Source organism: Arvicola amphibius, chromosome 7, assembly GCF_903992535.2.
Source record: "Arvicola amphibius chromosome 7, mArvAmp1.2, whole genome shotgun sequence".
Taxonomy (NCBI): Eukaryota; Metazoa; Chordata; class Mammalia; order Rodentia; family Cricetidae; genus Arvicola; species Arvicola amphibius.
Genome location: NC_052053.1, coordinates 136,642,007 through 136,664,626, shown reverse-complemented (window position 1 = coordinate 136,664,626; position 22,620 = coordinate 136,642,007).

Below are 22,620 nucleotides of genomic sequence, written 5' to 3'. Positions count from 1 at the left end.
TATGTTATTTGCCTAAATAAACAGTAAAAGATAAAAATAAATAGGAGGGGCTTAGTGTAAGACAACATAGATTTGAAAATGGGGCACCCTATTGACAAGTGTGGTCCAATCCTGGCTCTCAGAAGAGCTTAAAGGGCTCTGGACATGAATCAACACTCTCAAAGGTCTGTCTGATATGTCCCTCGCTGTCCCCAGCAGTCTGAGATGTAGGATTTGTAGGAATCATTTTAGTGGGTAAGTTCCAATATCTTATTATTCAACCTGCTATTCCAAGCCTGCCATTTTCATTTTTAAATTGAGGTTATGAAAAACAGTAAGCAACAGGTTTTTTTTTTTTATTTCTATTGTCTCAAATCACTAACTTAACACTTTTAATTAGAAGTAATTAAAGGGAGCCGGAGAGAGCTTAGCGGGGAAAATGCTTGTTGTACAACATGAGGCCTGGAGTTCAGATCCCAAACATCCACATCATGAGCTGATGTGAGCTTAAAATCCCCGTGCTGGGGAGTCAGAGATGGGAAGGGAGATCCTTGGAGCTTGCTGGGCAATCAATCAAGATGAATCTGCCACCTTCGGGTTCAGTGCGAGACCCTGCCTCAAACACTATGGTGACACACAGCTGAGGAAGATGCCCTGTGCTGACCTCTGACCTCTACCTGCACACACGTGAGTACATTCCAGCTAGATCCGTACACACAGAAATAAAAAGAAATCATCACAGCAGAGAGCTTCCTCCCATGCATGTGGCTTTCACTTCACAGCGCATTTCTTACTAAGTAAAAAAGCATGAATTCATTATTCTATGTAGGAGAGGAGGAAAGCTAGACTCACGGTTTAAGTAGTAGAGAGCCTATTTGTAGCACCAGAGAACACAGACAAAACTTAAAAGCAACTGTGATAAATACTGTTTTCAATTCCTCCTCTATGGTGTTTGCAACGTTCTTCGGGGTAAACACTCCCACTGAAGCAAATTCCAAGCTACTTTGTGATGTCTTTAAATGCGGAGTTGGGAAGGTGTCCACGACTGGCTTTTTCCAGCCAGCTGCAGCAAATAACAAAATCCGAAAAGGGGTGAGCCCCAATGCTATCAGTGATCCGTCTAGTGGTCAGAGGAGGCAGTGGAGCCTAAGTGTGAGCTCAGAAACAGTCTAAAGGACAAGGGTCATGTAGGCGCTGGACCAGTGGGCAAAGCTCAGGCAATGGACTTCAGCTAGAGAAGATGGCAGGCATGAACATGGCTGAGCGGTTTCTGACAGAGAACGGCCAAGTCTTGCTTAAGAAGCAACACTCTACCATAAGGTCTGAGGAAAGACTAGAAACATTATGTAGGAACACAGTAACAAAATATGACCATTTGAAAATACAGCAAACACCCTGTGGGCTATAAAAGAAAAACAGGCCGCTGACTAGATTTGGCCCGTGGGCTGTAGCTTACTGACCTGTCTTAAAAGATGCAGGCCACGGGCTAATTAGACTAATGTCTCTCTTCTGCAGAATGGCTGTGTTTTTCCAATTCTCTTAAACTGTCTGAGCGTGCCAAGAAGTCCACTGCACAGACTTCTGGAAATCGCATTTTATTTGGCCTGAGCTCACATTCCCTGATCCAGGGGAACCAAGGAGTGCTGTGAGCAGCAGCAAGTGAACACAACTCTCTCCATTTGCTTTAGACACTGAAGGGCATCGTACTGCACACTGAAAGCCGTGCACATTCATCTTGCCAAGTCAAGGAAGAGAATGGAGCACAGACTGCACCAGTGATCCCTTCTCAGAGAACCACAGGCCTCGGAGAAACCACGGCACTGGCAGCATCCTGCTTCTTCAGTATGGCCAGCTTACCTTGACTACAGGCAACTGCTTGCATAGCACGGGGCAAAGACTGTTGTCAACATGACTTGTTCGGATAGTAACAGAGCATAATCTTTTTTCTAGTTTATCATTTATAACACACTTTACAAAAACCTAGTATGTGCTACAGTCCAAAAAACTCCGAGAGCCTCTGTTTGTTGCTAAGCTTTCTTTTGTACTAACCTTTACGTGATACCAAAACGTACAGGAACACTCAGAAAAGGATGGGTCGTGTCGGAGGGGTACAATGTGAGTCAGAAAGGTTCCTAATAGCTAAATCTCAAACAATTCAAGCAAAATAAATAAATTACTATTGGGTCTTAACCTCAGTATGGAAAGCGGGTGAACGTAGGAGGGGCTGAGTTAGAAGGCGGTTGAGGGAGTGGGAGGGAGGCAGGAGAGAAAGTAGTGGGGGACATGTACCCACAGCAACTGTTTACGAGTATGATACTGTCAAACATCAAAACAACCACTGCATAGCACAGAGCATTCAACATCCACATCAAATCAAGGAATGAGCAAACTCCAATGAAGTTAAGCAGCAGCTGGGCAACGGGTTTTACCTCACAGTGGCTGTTCTCAAAGGGCTGCACCTCCCTCCTGGGTAAGACAAGATGGGTCCAGAGACCCAAGAAGAGGAAGTGGTTGTAGCTCATGCTCACGACCAGTGCACATGTCTGTCTGTCCATTCATACCAGGACAGCGGAGGAGACTTAGTCTGACTGCAGCAAGTGATTTTTTTTTAATCCATTTACTTAATTATTCTTTAGAGAACCAGTGCTCCACGTTAGAACAACTTTTAAAAAGTGTTTTCTGAGAAATGACATAAAATATACCACAGTGGTATGGCTTCCATTTTAAACAGTAGAAGGACAATACCAACGGTTTTGGTTAAATTTGATTCACCTTCCATGGAATAGTTTTGTGGAATTTTCCCCATGTATTTGGCTGAGTTTATTTGAATTTGTCTCAAAGGGTAAGCTTGAATAATATTTTCATTTCTCTACCACAGAACGTGACAATTAATTTAAATCACATCTCATGTTTCAGCACTGTAGTACCTTTGGGGTTAGACATTTTATTTCTGCATTGCTGCATTGAATACTCTGCTGCAGACGGAAGGGTTGGCTATACGGTTGGCAAAGGTCTGGATTGAGCGCAGGAGTGAGTTCCAGGGCCAGCTCCCCCTCTTGCCAGCGTTGTTACTCCAGCGTCCCTCAACACCCAGGCCTCAGTTTCTCTACCATGACAAAGGATACAAGACGTGGTTGGGTGTTTTCAGCAAAGCTGTGTGCACAATGAAATTGTGATGTGTACACGATTATATTTTATAATTCTAAAACACTACATCCGAGGATATTTGAAGTGAGAACTCAGAAGAATAACCTATTTGTAAAATAGAAAGCAATTGCAAATCCTCGTGTCAACTACCTTGTATGTTTGTAACCTGTGACTGATTTATTGGTATAAGGCTTCTAGTTTTTCTAAAGTTTGTTATTTCTGAAGTGAGCTTTTTATCACCAGTAGTTATAATAAACACGACACTTTTTAATCAAATCTTTTTCTCCATAATTGTTCTAAACAGTTTGTTACTTAGAAGTTACTGGGTCAGTATCTCCATTCACTTATTATATATGTATTTATTTATTTTAAGGATTTATTTATGTGTGTGCCTGTGTGTATCTGTGCATGTCCTGTCTTTGTGGTGTCTTCAGAAGCCGTTAGAAGGCATCAGTTTTCCTGGGCTGGAAGTTCAGGCCGCTGTGATCTACCTGGGTGTTAGGAACTGAACTCAGGTCCCTAGAAGAACATCAAGTGCCCTTCACTACTGTGCCATCTCTCCCACCCAACTCCCACCCCAACGTGGTAATCAGATTTTGCTATTTTTTTTTTAAGAACAGTGTTTGATAATGTATAGAATGCTGTGTCTAAAGACATAAAAGTAAAGATTCGTGACCTCAAGATTATCCATAGCCTACTGGGGCTCCCCCTAATTTTCCAAAAATTACAGGTACAAGTTGATTCATTAACTTTTAAATAGGAAACAAATTGAAAGGAGAATAAAACAAAAGCGTAATTAGTGTTCGGCTCATGGGTCCTTCGTCTGTATCACTGGTTAATTTAGCTTTACAAATCACCCACTATTTAGGCTCCAGATGTCACTCACTTTTCACTAAAGCAAACTCAGAACCCTTGATCCACATCCCTCTCTTACTCTGACCCCGAGCTGGTAGCTACTACCCTGTTCCATGAAGTGTTACATACTTGGGTTTTTCTAAGTGGGGAAGCTGAAGTGCCTATATCCACTGTGTACGTAGCAGCCGTTTGGGGCTTGGTTATGGTGACCACTTCCAAGGTTCATCAAAAGTCAAGTTGTATTACTAAGTGTCTGTTACATACCAATAAAGGTGTGTGTGTGTGTGTGTGTGTCAGGGGTGCCTAAAGTACCATTAAGCTAATAATAAATCCAACACCCTGAATTCCAGTGCCGTGAGGGTCAGACAACACAGCTGAGAAGAGCCGGTGGGGAATGAGCCGGCATGGAAGCTGAGGAGATCCAATGCTCTGAAGTGCTGGGTGTTGATTGCCACAGGGCAAGGCATGGCATGTGAAATTTAGCCGTTAAAGATCACTCGTGCTTCAGAGGGCTTGAGAACTGCATTTTCACTTAATTGATAAATCTAAAAGAAGTCAAAGTTTTATAAAAACAACATCGTCAAATAAAATCATTTCCAGCATTACTGGTTTGGAAACCATTGTTATTGCTTCTCAATCCATTGATCCGTTTCCTTGAGTTACATTACTTAGTTAGAAGTCTGGGTGCGGTAAATTCTGAGCCATTTCCCTCTAAAACTCTCCTTGCCTTACTCCCCTACCTCGAGCTTCCCCCAGCTACTCATTCTTCCTAACCCTGCCACCTCAGCATGCAGTCTCTTGTCTTCGTCTCTTATTCCCCCTCTGTCTCCTTTTTCACAGCCAGGGCCCAGTATGACGGGCCATGCTCGGTCTATCTCTTTCTCTTCCTGCCCTCAACTCTGTCAGATGCCTCTGGCTGTTCTCTCTCTCAGATGTACCACCCCACCCCCATCCCCCCTTGACTATACCATGGAGCGGATCTATCATCAGTGTCTGCGGTCCGGCCCCTGGCTGCCCCATCATCTCAGAAGAGGTTCCTCCGTCTTCCACCTCCCTTTACTCACCTCGTACCACACTAACAACCACCCTCACACCGAGCGCATTGTCCCAGCTCCAAGAAACGAAAACTAAAAAAAGCACATTTATCAAACCAGCTGTGAAATCCTGCCTTACTATCTTTCTGGTTGTGTTTTAGTTTCCCCAGAACGTCCCTTTATTTAAGTGATAGTCAATAGTACAATATCCCAATAAGGATATGGAGAAACAGTCCACCTCAGATGCTGTGGAGACTACACATTGGATGTTCACTGCCCAGACCCAGTCCTCCCCATAGAGCTTTCTGCATGTATTAAATACAGAGTATGGGTAGACACTTCTATTACTCATGTGGGATATGATTTCACTCCGTCTGTCTTTTATAGCTTTGCAGATAGGAAGGAGAAGTCTGTGGCTCCCTCTGCAGCCCTCCTTCCCTGGACAATCTGAACTCACAATGAAGCCATGACGTAACTGCTTCATCCTTGTGGATAGATGGCATCATCTTCACTTAAGAAAAGGAAACAGCAAGACCAAGTGTGGTTAACTGACTTGACAGTGATCTCACGGTCTTCTGCTCTAAAGCGGGCATTATAATCGCGACTGTTTCAGAGCACCTGGCCTTTGTCCCCACGCTATTTGCGTACGTCCTTCCTATGCCTCTCGAAACCTTAAATCCATATTTAATCATAAAGCTCTCAGCAATGGGAAAGTGTTTCTGCATCGAATTCAAAACAAATCACTGACATTAGATTGAAGGAAAAAATCCACTTTACACCTATGTACATGTGTGTACACATGCACTGTATTTAAGCTGAGAACCTTAGGCTTTGATCGTACAATGATGATCATGCCCTCACAGGCAAAGGCTTACAAGAAAATCTCCCATTTAAAAATCCTACAATTCTAAATAACTTGAGAAGAGAAAATTCATTCAAAAAATACTGGAACAATTAAAGAAGAAAGGGTAGTGGGAAAAAGAATCTTCGGGCACCTCCTCTGGCCGTATCCCAGACTACCCTTCCGATTTTACCAATCTCCTCCACTCTCTTGTGTTGGAGACCTAAAAGCAATGAAATCAACCAACAGGAACTGATGCCGCTGGAACTGTGACCCCCCAGTAACCATTCCCCTGCTAAATGATGTCCCTGCAACTGTGACCCTCCAGTAACCATTCCCCTGCTAAATGATGTCCCTGCAACTGTGACCCCCCAGTAACCATTCCCCTGCTAAATGATGTCCCTGCAACTGTGACTCCCCAGTAACCATTCCCCTGCTAAATTGTTTCTTATTGGCCTTTGTTCAGTGGCAGAAAACCCAAGGTGCTGTGATGTCCATACTCCATCAAGGGTCCTGCTGAGCTCTTAGAGAGCAGCTGTCAGCACCACATGTGTGGGTCCTGTGTTAGACATTGGCACCACACGTGTGGGTTCTGTGTTAGACATTGTCACCACATGTGTGGATCCTGTGTTAGACATTGATACCACATGTGTGGGTCCTGTGTTAGACATTGTCACCACATGTGTGGGTCCTGTGTTAGACATTGTCACCACATGTGTGGGTCCTGTGTTAGACATTGTCACCACATGTGTGGGTCCTGTGTTAGACATTGTCACCACACGTGTGGGTCCTGTGTTAGATGCTGGACACAGACTTCCTGAATCTCTCCTATGTCCTCAAAGCCCATCTTCCTGTTCTAGCCTCAGTAAGACCCCATACTTGGAAATGAGCAGTGTCAGAGCCTTCTAGGCCGTGGTGCCATGACTAGGAATGGTCTATTTTAGGAAGCTCTCTTCCTGCTCTTCCTGTTGCTATCCCCGTGTCACGCCCTGGTTCAGCCTTAGAGGTGGCCATGAACACACTAAATGACCTGCTGTGATACATCAAGTATCTTCTAGCTTTCTTTTTGTGGCTATTTCTCTCGGCCTTATGGGAATCAGGAAACCCAGAATTTCTTTCAAAATCAGGCATCTCTGAGAATGATTTTCACCCCAACGGGGAAAAGAGAAGTAGAGGCTGTTGAGAACAGTTAACAGAGGATAAGGCCCAAGGACAGAAAAAATCGGATGGAACAGTCTCATCGCTGAGAGACTTTCCCTGGGTCCCACCATATGAGGAGCACCAGGTCTCCGAGAGTACATACTCCGTCTTCTCTGTGGTCTGTAAGGGTTAACACTATGTTCTGGGCAGAACAGAGAGTTCCAGATAAACCTGTCCAGACACACACACACACACACACGCGCGCGCACACACACACACACACACACACACACACACACACACACACACACACACACACACACACATCACTCTGTCGACCAGGCGAAAATAAGCACGCACACACAAGCCAGCTTTCAGCGACTCTGTCTCATGGGAAGTGCCAGTTCCTTTGGCGCTCGGTATTGTTTTTGTCTAAATGTGCCTGGCCAAGTGACCTTGCAGACTTTGCTCCTGGCCTTGTTTAGAATGGACAAGGCTCTTGGAACAAAATGAGATCAAAGGCCCATTCAGGCCAGCTTCAGTGGGAGACTTTCTCAACTCTCGAGAGTGCCTCACTCACTCGGTCCTCTTCAAGTGCCATGAACTTCCCACCCTCAGGCACCAACTCCAGGCCAATTTATATTCCCTTTGAGGCATTGTAATGCTTCCTCCCACCTTCCTGCCTGGGCTGGTGATGTTCAACAAATATTCTGGAACTCCTGGGTTTGTTCCCTGTGCACTCTCTCCGGCTAGACCCCACCTGCAGCAGCCCTGGCAGCCAACCTCCTAGGACTCTTTCCTCGACGTATGTGAATGACCCAGGACTATCTAATTTCATATCCTTATGACTTCCCCTTATCCACCCCTTCCTTGATAGCATGAAACTCTGAGAGGGCTCATTGCAGTGAGGAAAAGAGCAAATTATTATTATTATTTTTTATTAATTTTTGTGCCTAGGGCCATTGCTGGAATGTATAAGCAGAAAGGGAACATAGGGCCATGAAGTGGTAGATACACGAGCCAAACTCCCGGCGTAACTTCACAGTTCCACTGCTCACAGGAAGACTTTCTGCTGCCGTCATTACTTAAAGGTTTCATTGATAACATCTTGGTTAGGAACGATTAAATTTTACACGTTCATAACGGTTGTTATGAAGAGTGACACTCGAGAGAACTTAAAAACACCCCAGCACAACAGACCCTACATCCTCTGTGGTCACCCCTCCGTGACTGTCCACCCAGCAAGTCGACTCATGAGCTCATTCTCTGTAAACCACTCCAAGCTAACTCTGAAAGAAGTTTCTTTTGGAAAGTGGCACCGACTCTCAGTCTCTAAGTTTACTACGTTCCCGAACCCAATTCCCATCCCTACAGTCTCTCATGCAAGTGGACAGTTTGATGTTTGCTTTGATACTAACCTAGGACATTTGCAGACTGAAAAAAGGCTTCATTTCATTTTTACTGCCTTAAGGAAAGACAATCAAAGTTTACCGTTTGCCTCCCCCAGTGCGCAAAGGAACCTTAAAGGTTCTATAGAGAAAATGTTTACCGTTCATTTTCAATTCAAAGGGAAACTGCTCTCACTTTTGATCCTGCAGGGAAAGCTAGGCGGCTGCTGAAGCACAATGTGTTCTTTGTGTTGGCCTAGGCTGCATGACAGGAGCTTACAGACCAAAGAGATATTCCAGCCACATGTTTAAAAGAACAGGCAGCAAGAAATGGCTTAAGTCAATTATAACCCTCCTTCCCAAACCAGCTTGTGGGATGGATACTATTATCCAGATACTTCTACCTAGCAGTCAGCCAAGGCTCCTCTTAGCTGGCTGAGTGTCTGAAACCTCCTCACTCTTGAGACCGACCGTAAAACCAACACACTGGCAAAGCAACAGTCTCACATTCCAAACATGCACAAAAACCAGGACCATAATTACCTCCACTGTAACCCAGTGGGAAAATGAGGCACGCTGCCTCCTATCCTTATACTGGGCTGGGGACCCTGTCAGAACTTCCCAGATGCAGAATAAATCCTCAAAGCTCTACTCTTCCCATGTGAGGCCACGTGCTCACCAAGGCTGAAGTCAAGGCAAGAGGGATCTGTTTGTGGGAAGACATATACTAGAATTAACGTTCATTTTGCCTTAGTTTGACCATTTATTTAGCTGGGAGTCATGCACACACACACACACAAAATTAAAGTGTCACTCACGGGAGTGTGCTAAAAAAGACTGGCCAGACACAAACAGATATAACTGGCTAGGTTCAGCTGACAAATATGGAAGGCCTACAGACTGACGCCTATTTCTGCAGGGTTGAGATTGACAAGCTTCAAGTGTAGAGAGACACCCTGTTTTAGAAATGAACTGGAGTGATTGAGGATGACTTTCAACATGGCCCTTGCTTCCAGATACACCCAACACCTAAATGCAAACATGCATACATACATATACATATGCAAGCAAGCTCAAGGGGAAAGGACCATAAGTAGATGATATATATATATATATATATATATATATATATATATATATATAATGATAGATAGACAGGAAGCAGAGTCCATTTCTAGGAAGAAGACTAAAAGCAGACCAACTTTTAATTTCCAACAATATTAGAAAGGAGAAATTCGACACCAAAATATTTCCTGTTAAATTAGGCATTTATACCAGAAACCTCATTTTAGAAATTATAACATTGAAGCAAAGGATATAGGCTCATGTTGTCATCCCAGCACATGGGAGGTTTAGGCAAGAGGCTCTTTGGTATTTGAGATCAACCTAAGCTACAGAGTGAGTTCTAGACAATCTGCGCTATAGTTACATCTTGTCTCAAAACAAACAAATACTCCTACCCAAATTAAAGAATTATGGTGTAAGCTGCGACTGTTTTAAGAATAATGTGCTATCAGATCTATCTGGAGTAATCAAAAAGGACAGCTTGCAACTCAATAACACCAACTGAGCAACCAGTCTTACAAATGTACTTCATGAACTTTTTAAAACATACACTAAGAAATAATTTTATTGTTTTAAATTAAATTATGTTCCATATATACATATATGTAATATAAAATATCTCAGTTCAAATATATATATATATTTGAAATATATACATATATAATATATATAAATAAGTATACACACACACACACACACACACATATATATATATATATATATATATATCTGTCACTTAGTGTGATGGCTAAAGTTCTTGGAATAATGTTTTAATTTTAAGTCTGTAATACATTTCAATGACTCTATGGTTTCTGGGTTATCTTAGTCTTCTTTTTCCCTTAAATTCTATGTGTTTCTCACATCATGTATCTTGATCCCATTTATGCTCTATTTAAATATGTCAGCAAACTAACTGAGCACTATGCTAATGGCAACATATGTCCTTTGGTCAACAGGGGGAGAAAATGTGTCTTTATCCTTTGGGAGTATCCAATGTAGCAAGGACACTGATACTATCATTAACAAATGATTCTCCTAAATGGGCTATTTTCCAAACCAAGAAAGTTTTCTTATGGATAACTCAGTTTATTAAGATAGCAAGGAAGAATTTCTATAGGGTGTGGACTTTTTCTGCCATAGGAAGCCACCTACTTCAGGCATCTAAAGAACCCAATGATGTGGTTCTGGATGTGGTAGGACACTCTCATCGATGACTACGTGATTCTCAGCCCTGGTTGTGAATACTTGTATAAAAGGCTAAGGGACAAACACATGTCAAGTCTCCTGTGATTCTGGCCACAAGGACACACATTCTGCCTCTGGGGGAAGGCTTGACTGAAGCACAAGACTGGCTCTTAGTTTTAGGAGATCTTTACATGTGCAGATATGAAAGAGGCAGAAAGCATTTACCAGCTGTTTCCTCAAAGCTTGCCCAGAAAGTGTGCTAGCAGCTAAGCAACAAGTGTCCAATCAACAGCAACCTGCAGAGTCAGATCCATGCAATAGCTTTGCAACAGGTGAGATCTCAGTTGACTGACAGGTGTGCCCCTTTGAGCACCCGAGATGGGAAGTAGCCAATGAAGATGATGATTTGTCTCAGAAGTGCCTTAAATGAAAGGGACATTTATTCTTTAGTTGCTGTAACTCTATGGCCACATTTAAATCACGATCATAATTTTTTCATAAGAGTCCCCTTTCAAAGGGTTGGAACAAAGAAAGACTTGCTTTCAAAAGCATCAAGTCCTATTCTGAATGTAACACTGAAATGTCGGTATTTACAACTGCACTTGTAAATAATACTCGCTGTGTACCTTGGTGTGTTCCTGTGTATTGTGCACCTATCTGGGTTTCTCTGTGTATTTAACAATGGTTTTAAAGTTAGTATAGAATGGAAAAAAACCAATGGCCTAGTAGATAATACAAAGGATCTGAACATTAAATAACTGGAATAAGAGTGTGCTACATAATAAACCCAGTGTTTCCAGTTTCTGCAACCATTCAAAAGGTTTTTGATTCATTGCAGATTCTGAATTGCTGGAAAAATGGCAGTTAATCACATCTAACACCTATGCAGGAACACCTGGTGGGGGGAAGAGAAGGAACACGAAATTAATGCTCTGTGGCAGACTCAGACACATTATTTTAGCTTCACAGAATTGACTACCATAAGTCAAACTCAGGATACACAGAATTGATTTCTTTTGTAGGCCAAAATTGTTTTCCTTGATATATCAATTCCTTAACTGAACCTGACTTTTATTGATTCTCTTTCCTGAGCAAGGCCGACTGCCAAGAGCGGAGTGGTGAGTGTGTCTTTCCCAGCACAGAGTATGCCAAAACGTCTTCTATATTTCAAAGTGACTTTTCATTGTATTTTAGCAAGTTGGCATAACAGTGTGCCTATTTTTAATCTGTTGTCTGCTGGGGGGTCCAGTTCAATTAGAGAGAGAGAGAGAGAGAGAGAGAGAGAGAGAGAGAGAGAGAGAGAGAGAGAGAAACTAGTATTTAATGGCATCTAGTAGAAAGACAAAATGTTTGCCTAAAAATATTTGAATTGTGCATTAATTTTACATATCCATAAAGAACTTAAATGAGTTGCAGGATATTAATTAGTAGGTCTTTCTACATTTTTGGGAGATTCTGCTATGAATTGGCAGTGTTGTTTTGGTTCATTCATGTGGCTGTCTGTTTACTTGTGGACAGATATTTATAGAGTAGATAGTATGTGTGAAACACTCAGTGTGTTCTGGGGACAGACAGATATAATAGATGAAATTATACTTCCTTCCTGAGAATGTGTGGGTCTCTATAATTACCTGAGTGGTAAAGATAGCTAAAATTGGAGAATAAAGCACACATAGCCTTCCTTAATGTTGGAAGGCAGAGAAAATGTCCAGAATTTCTTTAGTTCATTTTGGGGTGGGGGTAGATAAATGACAGATCGTAGAAGGTGAGACTCAGTTGCTTTCTTAGGAAGATCACTGCATGGTGTTTTAATGAAAGCCACTCTTCAGTATTTACACGCATTGCACTTGTCCACCTATGAATTTCTCAGTTTCTAGAGACCTTGCCAAGCTGTATGACCACCACTATGATCTTGTTGTGGCATCTTTCCACAGCTCCCACAATACCTGTTCTGCTGTTGGTAGTTAATTCCTGGTCCCAACTCTTACCCCAGGCAGCCACTAATCTACTTCCTGTCTCTTTAAATTTGCCCTTCCTCGGACATGTTATAAATACAGGATGAGAGTAAAACAGGTGGGCTTTCTGTATCTAGTCAAGCCCTTCTGTTAAGAAAAGCTCCTTAAATTCTTACTACATTAGTTGATTTTCCAATTCTTAGTTCCTCTCGTTGGGTGATTGGATGATTCAGAGCTGCAGGTTTACAGAGTGGGAGACGAAGCAGGACAGACCGAGTTCGTTTAGATGATCAGTTCAAGGAAACTAGAGACAAACACCTCGCTGCTGTGTGTATTTATGAAATAATCCAGGGTCTCAACAGGTCATTTTAGTGATGATGAGTGAACTGTATATTTGTTGATCAAACTCATTGTTGACCTCAGAAACTCATCTGGTATATTTGTTGATCAAACTCATTGTTGACCTCAGAATCTCATCTGTCACATTTTATAGTATAATTTATAAAAAAACATAAAAATTTAAATTTAGCTGGGCGGTAGTGGCGCACGCCTTTAATCCCAGCACTCGGGAGGCAGAGGCAGACGGATCTCTGTGAGTTTGAGGCCAGCCTGGTCTAGCAGAGTTAGTTCCAGGACAGGCTCCAAAGCCACAGAGAAACCCTGTCACGAAAAACCAAAAAAAAAAAAATTTAAATTTATTGTCATGAAGCTTGTTGGAGGAGGCTGCTTGTTAATTCCAAGCTGCTCAGCCCCAAAATAATCACACAGAAACTGTATTATTTAAATTGCTGCTTGGCCCATTAGCTCTAGCTTCTTATTGGCTAACTCTTACATATTAATTTAACCCATCTCCATTAATCTGTGTATCACCACGTGGTTGTGGTTTATGGGGTAAAGTTCTGTCTCTGGCAGGGCTACATGACTTCTCCTTGATTCTGCCTCCTTCTTCCCAGCATTCAGTTTAGTTCCCCCCAACCCCCAGCTCTGTTCTACCCTATCAGACCAAGCCAGTTCCTTTATTAACCAACGGTATTCACAGCATACAGAGGGGAATCTCACATCAGAAGCTTACTTAGTTTTGTATTTCAGTTATGCTAAAGCATGCTAAATTGTTTCATTTCAATCCACTGCAGATTAAGGAGGATCTGCCATGTGCTAAACGCAAGAATATGCTTGAGATGCAGCCTAATCCGCTCAGGGGCAGCCAAGGCCATGACGAGAAGAATGAAGACGCATTTCCAGCATGGATTCAGCTTGTTCATTTATGACGTCTGATTCGAATGTGCAGTGCAACCCCCCCCCCCCAGCCAAATGCTGATTCCCCAAACAAAGTGGAGCTTAATACTTTATATCCTCCCCCCCCCCAAGGGTCTAGACTCTCCAAGTTGTCCTCCAAAGCAATCACACAATGCAGCTGGGGATGAAGAGAGCAAACACCAGGCTTCCTTCTGAAAGGGTCTGTATCCCTAACCTTAAATTTAAATACAACATTGTATCAAAGCTAATTGACAAGGAAGAAGCTCATCAAGACAGCAGACCTTAAAAGTTACCTTTCTCAGACCGAACCCCAAGGGCAAATGCTTATTTAGAAGCTTTGTGGAACTGTTTTGAAAAAACAGTGTGAGCCACAGCCTTGGTCAGCCTGCACCTCTGCTGACTTGCTTCTTACTACTGCAAACACCAAGCTTTTCCCGGTGCCCACCCATAGCCTCCAGGAAGTGCACCTTCATGCGGTACTCTGAAGCCTCTGTTCTGAGAGGGTAACAGGCACAGTTGGGAAGTTTGTGACGTCTCCTGCAGGAACTGACAGCTCTCACTGGGCAATTCACAAAGAGTGGGTTAAAAGGGCCAGGCTTGCGTTTAAAAAATATTATAAAAACAAGGTAATATAAATTACATCACAAAACATTGGCAAGCAGAAAAAGGAAAATATTTTAAAATCATAACCCCAAAGCATAGCTACCCTTACAGTGTTAGCCCTTGTGCACATGCTTTCATGTCCATGAGTACAGGTGCACAACGTTGTCATTCCCCAAATCTGAAGAAGCCTTTTCCATGCGGTCTCGTGGGATCCACACCCACTGCTTTAGGGATTGAATCTGCTCTCTAACTCAGACAACCCTCTCCCTACCAGTGGGCCTGCTTTTCTCGTCAGATGATATGAACTTTTCTAAGTGTTTGCTATTTCCTTGTGATAGATAGCGAGATAATGGATTGCTGGGTTTTGATGTTGTTTTTATAAATACATTTAAAAATAGGTTGCCCAAAACTATGTTCTTATTAGTATAATGAGCATCATTAAAAAGGCAAGTTCACTTTATTTGCATTATTTATTGCTATTTATATATACTTGTGATTAAGTTAATATAAACTAGCATCCCAGGATGCTATTATAAATGATCTATCAATAATTAATGGGATAGACATTTCTTAGGTTGTTATTTAATGTTTTCCCTACTGTGATTTTATTCTAACCCCCTCATTGTTAATTCATGGATAAATTGAAAATCCTTTTATTCTATTTTAGTTAAGTTACTAGATGCTGTGTATTATGTGATAATAATTAAAATTCTTTTGAATATACTATAAAGTAATTAGTTCTCATTCATGTTGTATAAGGACCAAGATCTTTCTTACTCTGAGTTCTGTAATACACATTGGCTCAGTAAAATAAGAAAGTAAATAAAACACTTTGGTCAAAGCCCCTAGGCTATAGTCACATGATCAAGCATAATGGAGGCATTCTACAAATGAGTTTGACTATGGGCAAAAAAAAAAAAAAATAAAATTACTCAGATGCTGTAACAGAACAGGTAGAATGAGCATATATTAAACCGATCACTGATCATTATACCCATAAATTACTGCATCATGTCTCAAATCTCACGAGACAAGCTTCTTTTGCAGCAGACGGCAATTAACATAGAAACCCACAGTGCTCAACGTTCATAGAACAAGAAATACAAGAGTCCTAAGAGGGACGTCTGTATCACACCTCTTTCTCCCAAGGTTCAGAGGTCTCAGAAGAGATGAAGGAAAGTCAGGGGCAGGGGATAATCACAACAGAACAGCCCTTTTTAGATCAGCCTGGGCAGTAGTTCATACGAACTCACTGTGGTTGCGACAGCATGCATGCGAACTGAGCAAGAGCAAGGCCAATACGGCCCCAGTGTGGGGGCTGGCTGTCACAAAGATCCCTCTGCTGTTGAAGAGATGAGGGTAGCTTACCGCTCCCAGGAAAGGAGAGCTACTTTCTCTAAGGATGTGGCCCCAGGTACACTAATTTTCAGGGAATGGCCACACACCCAAGAGTGTATTGGTAGCACTAATTGAACTTGGTGGGTTAATAAAAAACAAGCTAATAAACAAACAAACAACACTAGGACCCTAGGTTGGATGGGTATAGAATGGAGTCAGACCTGGGAAGTGTTGAGGGAGATGATGATGCCCAAAATGCAGTATATGAAATTCCCAGAGTTAATAAGACCATGTTTTAGAGAGGATCTATAAGACTGGCTTATCGATACAGCTGGAGAAGCCCAACAGTGCTGTCTCACACCTGAGAGGCTGGGTGCTTCAGAGGAAGGATTCCTGGAAAGATGCTGGGTTTCAGTCCCTACAGAAGGCTGGAGAAGTGGTTTTAGCGTCAGTGAAGGTGTCAGCAGTGGCAGCAATGGAGTTGACCGACTCAGCAGCCAGAAGGACGGCCAAGCTCACAGAGAGCAGAGAACTTTTCTTCTTCCTTTTCTTCTTTTTCTCTTGGCTGCAACCAGAAGGGCACCACAGTATTCCCAAATCGATCAAGGCAGTCAAGATGATCTCCCCAAAACCTGACATAGACTCTCTTTCCTGGTGACCCTAGGTTATGCCACCACCATAGCTAAGATCACCATAATACCCATATGGCCGTAAGATGAGGACACACTCAAATGGACTACATTTTCACTCAAATGCTAGCTAAGAGTTTCATTCTAGTATGTCTTTCAGTTGTGTAGAAGGTTCATTTTGAAATCAAGAAGTAAAACCTTGCTTCCTCTGAATATATATATATTCATCTGAATATTTATGTATGTATGTATTCATATATATGCATACACGCACACACATCTCACAGGCCTTAGGGAGAATGCCATCATCAGCACTACAGAATGAACTAAAAATGTCCCAAAGGAAGTTCTAATGGAAAAAACATTGTAGCACCCCAAGAATACGATAAAATTCCTGGTCAAGTATAAAAGGGTAACACACATGCTTCTTAACATTTTGCATACATTTTGTATTGTTCATTATTTTCCTTGAGAAATACACATAATTTAAAAGAAACTAAGTAACCAGGTTATGAGACTTTGGCCTGAAGAGCTGAGCCAAAATAGAATCCTCTTTTCAAAACGTGAAATGCTTAACAAGTCTAAAAAAAAAAAAAAGAAAAAAGAAAAAGATCCAGTCTAAACGAGCAGTTGGTAAAGCCATCAGCCCCTCGTACTGGAACAAGCAACAAACACATGCACCAAGCCTCGAGAGTTGCTCCTTTGATTTACAGCCGCCTTGGAACTCAGCGTAACAAGGCGGCACTGAGCCTCAAGAGCCTCTGCAGTCAGTTTATTATCTAAGTTGTTAAAGATGCTAATTAGATTAGGAATTTGCTGAGCCTCTTTTATTCCTTGCAGAATGCAGAGTGTTTCTCCTGTTGCCCTTTGAAATTCAGCTTTGTGGCATGAAAACACAGGAAAGAAGAAATCTTACACTCAAGGAAATTGTAGGGTCCCATTGAATTCCAAAAATATTGTAAAAATTCCAATAATAACAGTCACCAAAGAGCCAAGAAAGAACCAGACCTGTTTTTAAAAATAATACACTTTAACGACTTCTGCATTGTTTGATGTATATTACACAAGAAGGGGGCAGATCGTGGATGGTATACCTAGAAGCCCGGGCTAACACACAGGGTGGAAACCACACTGGATGGTAAGTTCAAGACAAAACAACGGTTTCTGGGAAAGCAAGAGGCAGGGCCTTCCTCCTGGTGTAATAAACATCACTCCATACGTCATTTTAATGCCCTGGACAAATGGCTCAGTAGCAAGCTGTGGCAGAGGATGAAAAGGTTGCTGTGTACTTTGCTTTAGAACACAACCTGTTTGCAATAGTCTAGTCTAGAAATACGTTTGGCTTTAAGCAAAAGAAAAAATGAAAGCATCCATAAGATCACTTATTCACCTCAAAGATTGACATGAATGGAAAATGCTCTAAGAAGGCTAAAAAAAGTAAGAGTATGTGTATGTGACAAATAGAGTATTAGGATAATTATTTATAATTACTAAGCTATGAAATTGTGGAGCAATTTTCTTAAAATTATCTTTAGTTTAAAGCAGAAAAAAATGCATTTGTATGTGAACACTGCTTCTTTACTATATGACCAGGGAAGAATATATATCATAAGGCAATAGCAAAAAATTATGTTAAATAGATTATTAAATAGATTGTCATGGGACCTAAGAAGATTTTTTTATTCAAAGACAAGAGTTCTTCAAAGAAAATTGCTGTGTAGTAATTGTGAGAGTAACTGATGCTTTTGGAGTGAGAACATTAGATTTTGTGAACCAGCCCCTTAGCCTGTAGAGTGGATGGTCTTTGGCCACTGTTGAGATCAGGCTAGGCCTTATTCTAAGTTAAAATGGTGTTTTATTTTCTGGCTGTACATTGTCATAGGATACTTCATTTTAAAAGCAGCTTTGGTCCTGTTTTGAGGAAAGGTGACTATGGTCTCTGGGGAGGATCGGGTGGGGGCAGAAACTGCAGCATCTTCTAGAAACTGCCCATTCGGCACAGTAAATTAAAAGGGGAGCTAAATGAATTTATTGGAGTGAACTGACATTATAGAGCCAAGGGGTTTATTAATACATACGAGGAAAACCAGGCACAAGAGCTTACTGGACAGGTTATATCAAGTAAAAGGTATAATCCCTCTCCTGTGCTTCCTAAAGGACGGACTTCTGACATGGGGAAGACAAAGTCCCACACCAGTCTACCATCTAGAGTCTGGCACATGCTTCATGGACTGACGGACTGGCCTACCGCTCCTGGAGCTTTGGCTTAGCTCAGTCCCTGCCTGTTGGTATGTGGCATACTCTGCTGCCTGCTCATTCTGCTAGATCTGGACTTAACTTCCTCATTCCCTGCTTACAGCTCTGGATCCTTAAAACCCTTTCCCTCACAGCTGAATTTACTTGTCAATCTCAGACCCAAATCCAGCGGCTGCAGCAGCAGCACCCTCTGAGCGCTGGCCTCGTCGGAACGTTATCTGGTCAGTACAGTCTCTGCTGTGGGATGATGCTCCTGTGCACTGGGAAGACTTGTCATTCATATTGGTTTTAAAAAACACTGATTGGCCAGTATCCCAGCAGAAAGTGTAGACTGGGTGACCAGACCAGGAGAATTCTGGGAAAAGGAAAGGCAGAGAGGCAGTCATAAGCCAGACACAAAGGAAAAAAGATGAGAATGCATTACTGAGAAAAGGTACCAAGCCACGTGGCTAAACATAGATAAGAATTATGGGTTAATTTAGTAGTAAGAGCTAGTTAATAATAAGTCTGAGCTAAGAGAGCAAACAATTTATAATTAATATAAGCCTCTAGTGTTACTTTAGAACTGAACAGCTGTGGGGTTGTGTGGGACAGAAACTTTCATCTACAATCTCTTAGACCATTTCTGAACCTTCAGCTCAGCTGTAACCTCCTTGTTATAGTATTTGTACAACCCGTCCATATAAATAGAGATTCATAAATATATTTGCTATGTGCTTTATGATGTGTGATAGGAAAGTTCACCTAAGGAATGAAAATAGAAATAAAAACTGGCATTTACTTTGGCCAGGATGCCAAGATAGTCATGTTATCTGGCAAATTACTGTTATTGGAACATTAAAATTGGCGAATCTATTGCTACCCAGTTAATCCTGACATCGTGGAATCTATTGCTACCCAGTTAATCCTGACGCTGTGGAATCTATTGCTACCCAGTTAATCCTGACATCGTGGAACGTCGCAAACGTACTTTTCTGTTTCTGTCGCAGTGTGCTGACAATTGTCAGACGAGAGCCCTTGGCTCTGTCTGATCCTTGTACCCCTACCTCCATCTCAACTATGGTGGGTTGTGGAGTGAGCATCAATGAGCTTCACAGAAGCCCTTGAACACTGGGAATGGCGTAGATACATTTTCCTTTGTGACTTTTAAGGATATTCATAAGTGGTGTCAATAGCTTCAAAGTGATGTCTTCTTCAAAATTAACCAAGTGGCTTTATTAACCTCACCTCTCCTTTTAGAGACTGAATCTGCACCCTGTCCCCAGTTCACACGCCGAAGTTTAATTCCCAGAGTGGTTATTGTTGGAGACGAGGGCTCGAAGAATGGAGTTAAGGTTAAAGGAGACCACGAGGTGGGGCTACGGTCTGACCTGGTTAGTGCCTTATAAACAAGCAACAATAGAGAACACATACGTTCCCTGGTTTGTGCACAGGCACGCAGTGAGAACCAGCCATCTCTAAACCAAGAAGAAAATCCTTCCAAGAGTGCAGCAGCCTTTTTATCTTGGATTTTGAAACTTCAAAGCTGTGTCTTTTGAACCATCCCACTTGTGATGTTTTGATATGGTAGCTGGGGCAGACTATGTGCAAGATATTACTACAATCGAAGCAAGGATTTTTCAATATTTCCCACAAAGAGTATGGTACTTGTTTACTAGTGAAAATCATTGTTATATGTTTAATTTGGGTTTTAATCTGTGATATAATCTCATCTTGTTAATTTTTTTGTTTTATACTTTCCTGATATTTTATTCTCCAACCCTTTGACCAAAGTAAGTCTCTTTAGTATTACCTTGGATAAAGGCACAATTCGATAATGCAGTGAATACATTTTCATTTTATACTTACTGGAAACATTTAAATATAACTGAAAAGCCTCAATAGATTGACATTACCTTATTCTCTATGAACACCACAATACTTTATTTCTGGAGTACACTTAACTTTATACTGCCAATTTTGTAATGTTATTCTAATATGAACCATATCATCAAAACTAAACTAAAAAGCTCAAAATGATGTGTGAGATACATCCAGCATCATTTAAATATAACTATATTTAAAAAGTCATTCTATTTTAATTTATTTTAACCGGATTTCAAATTTTGATGTTAAAGATATTCAGAACGCAGTGATGAAATTCAACATTTACTCTTTAAAAATGTGTAAGAAATTAAGTATGCAGAGCTAAGAATACGGCTCAGTGGTTAAGTATGTTTCCTGTACAAACATAAAGACCTAAGTTTGGATTCACAGTACTTATGAAATAAAAGCCAGGAATGGCTTTGTGTACCTAAAGCTCATACACTCTGGGGTTGGTGACAGGATTGCTGGATCTTGCTAACTGGTCTGGCTGAAAACCAGAAATCTCAAGGTTCGTTGAGAGACTTATTTCAAAGGAACATGGTGGAAAATGACTGACTGAGACATCAGATGCCCTTCTCTGACCTTGCAAACACTGATGTATGCACATTCCTGTACATGTACATACACAGAGAGACACACACAGAGACACATACACACCGACACACACATGAAGATACACACATACACACAGAGACACATACACACAGACACGTGCACACAGACACACACATGCAGATACACACAGAAACACACGCACACACAGACACATACACACACAGACACACACAGATGCATACACACAGACACACACACAGACGCATACACATGGACACACACATGCAGATACACACAGAGACACATACATAGACCCATACATACAGACACACACACAGACTCACATACACAGATGCATACACACATACACACACAGACATACACACAGACATACAGACATGTAGACAGACAGACAGACAGATACACAATTTTGAAGAGAAATTAAATTTTAGGGGACATTACTTGTCCCGGTAGTAAATGTATTTAGAAATGTATTAGAGAATGGAAGGGCTGGTGGGAAGATGTGGTCATGGCCTTTATTGCTTTAGTCTTTTTGATGAAAAAAGAAGTTTTCCCTTGTCCATTTTCAAATCTCTGATTATCATCAAAAGAAAAAAAACACATTAGTCATCCATGTGCTCGTGTTGCTCATCCACACTCATGCACCAGAGCAGACCGTTTGGGTTGTAATTCTTTCACGACTTCTTCTTTGCCCCAACCGGAATTTATGTCCCTCGAGGCCCAAACCACAAATTTATGATTCTCAGTGGTAGCGAGTTCTGTTCTCTCTTCTTTCCATGTTGGCCTTCCTTCACTCTCAGCAAGCACTTTTTCTTCTACTACACAGGAAAGAAAAAGCAGAGTATATCAAGCAGGAATTCCCCAAACCACCTTCTTCCAGCCTTCACTAAAAAGATCAAAGAAAGCCAAACAGATGACTAAACAAAATGTGTTTGGAAAATCCACACCATTTCAGAAAAAGTTTCCAAAAAAGAAAGAGACTCTTGAAAGAGCACCAGAATAAAAGCCCGTCATATAACAAAGAAGAAACCAGGGAAAGATAAAATAACAGAAGCCTAAAAATCTAGCCTACAAAATACAGATTTTTTTTTTCTGAGAAAGAATACAAATGGTTTAGAAACAGGACTCTACTTTGTGGGGAAGGAAAACTCTCTCAGATCACACATAATGCTGGCTTGGGAGTCCTAGACATTGTAAAAATGTTTCAAGTAAAATCAGTATCATAGCATGAACAAAACACCCAAGCACACTGTTAAATTTTGAGATTAAGGAATTCTTCCAACATCTAGGAAGAAGAAAGAACATTTTCAAAGAAGTGAGATCTAGTAAGTGTCATATTTCTTCTCTGTAAAAGTAAACACACCATAATGCAATGAAAAATAGCTTCAAAGTTTTGACAGAGGGAGAATTATGACCCAATGATTTTATTGTATTATAGCGATATCCTCAGATGTACAAGGTTTTGGCAAATGCTCCAGCGTCATACTTTTTTCCCCCAATGTTTTC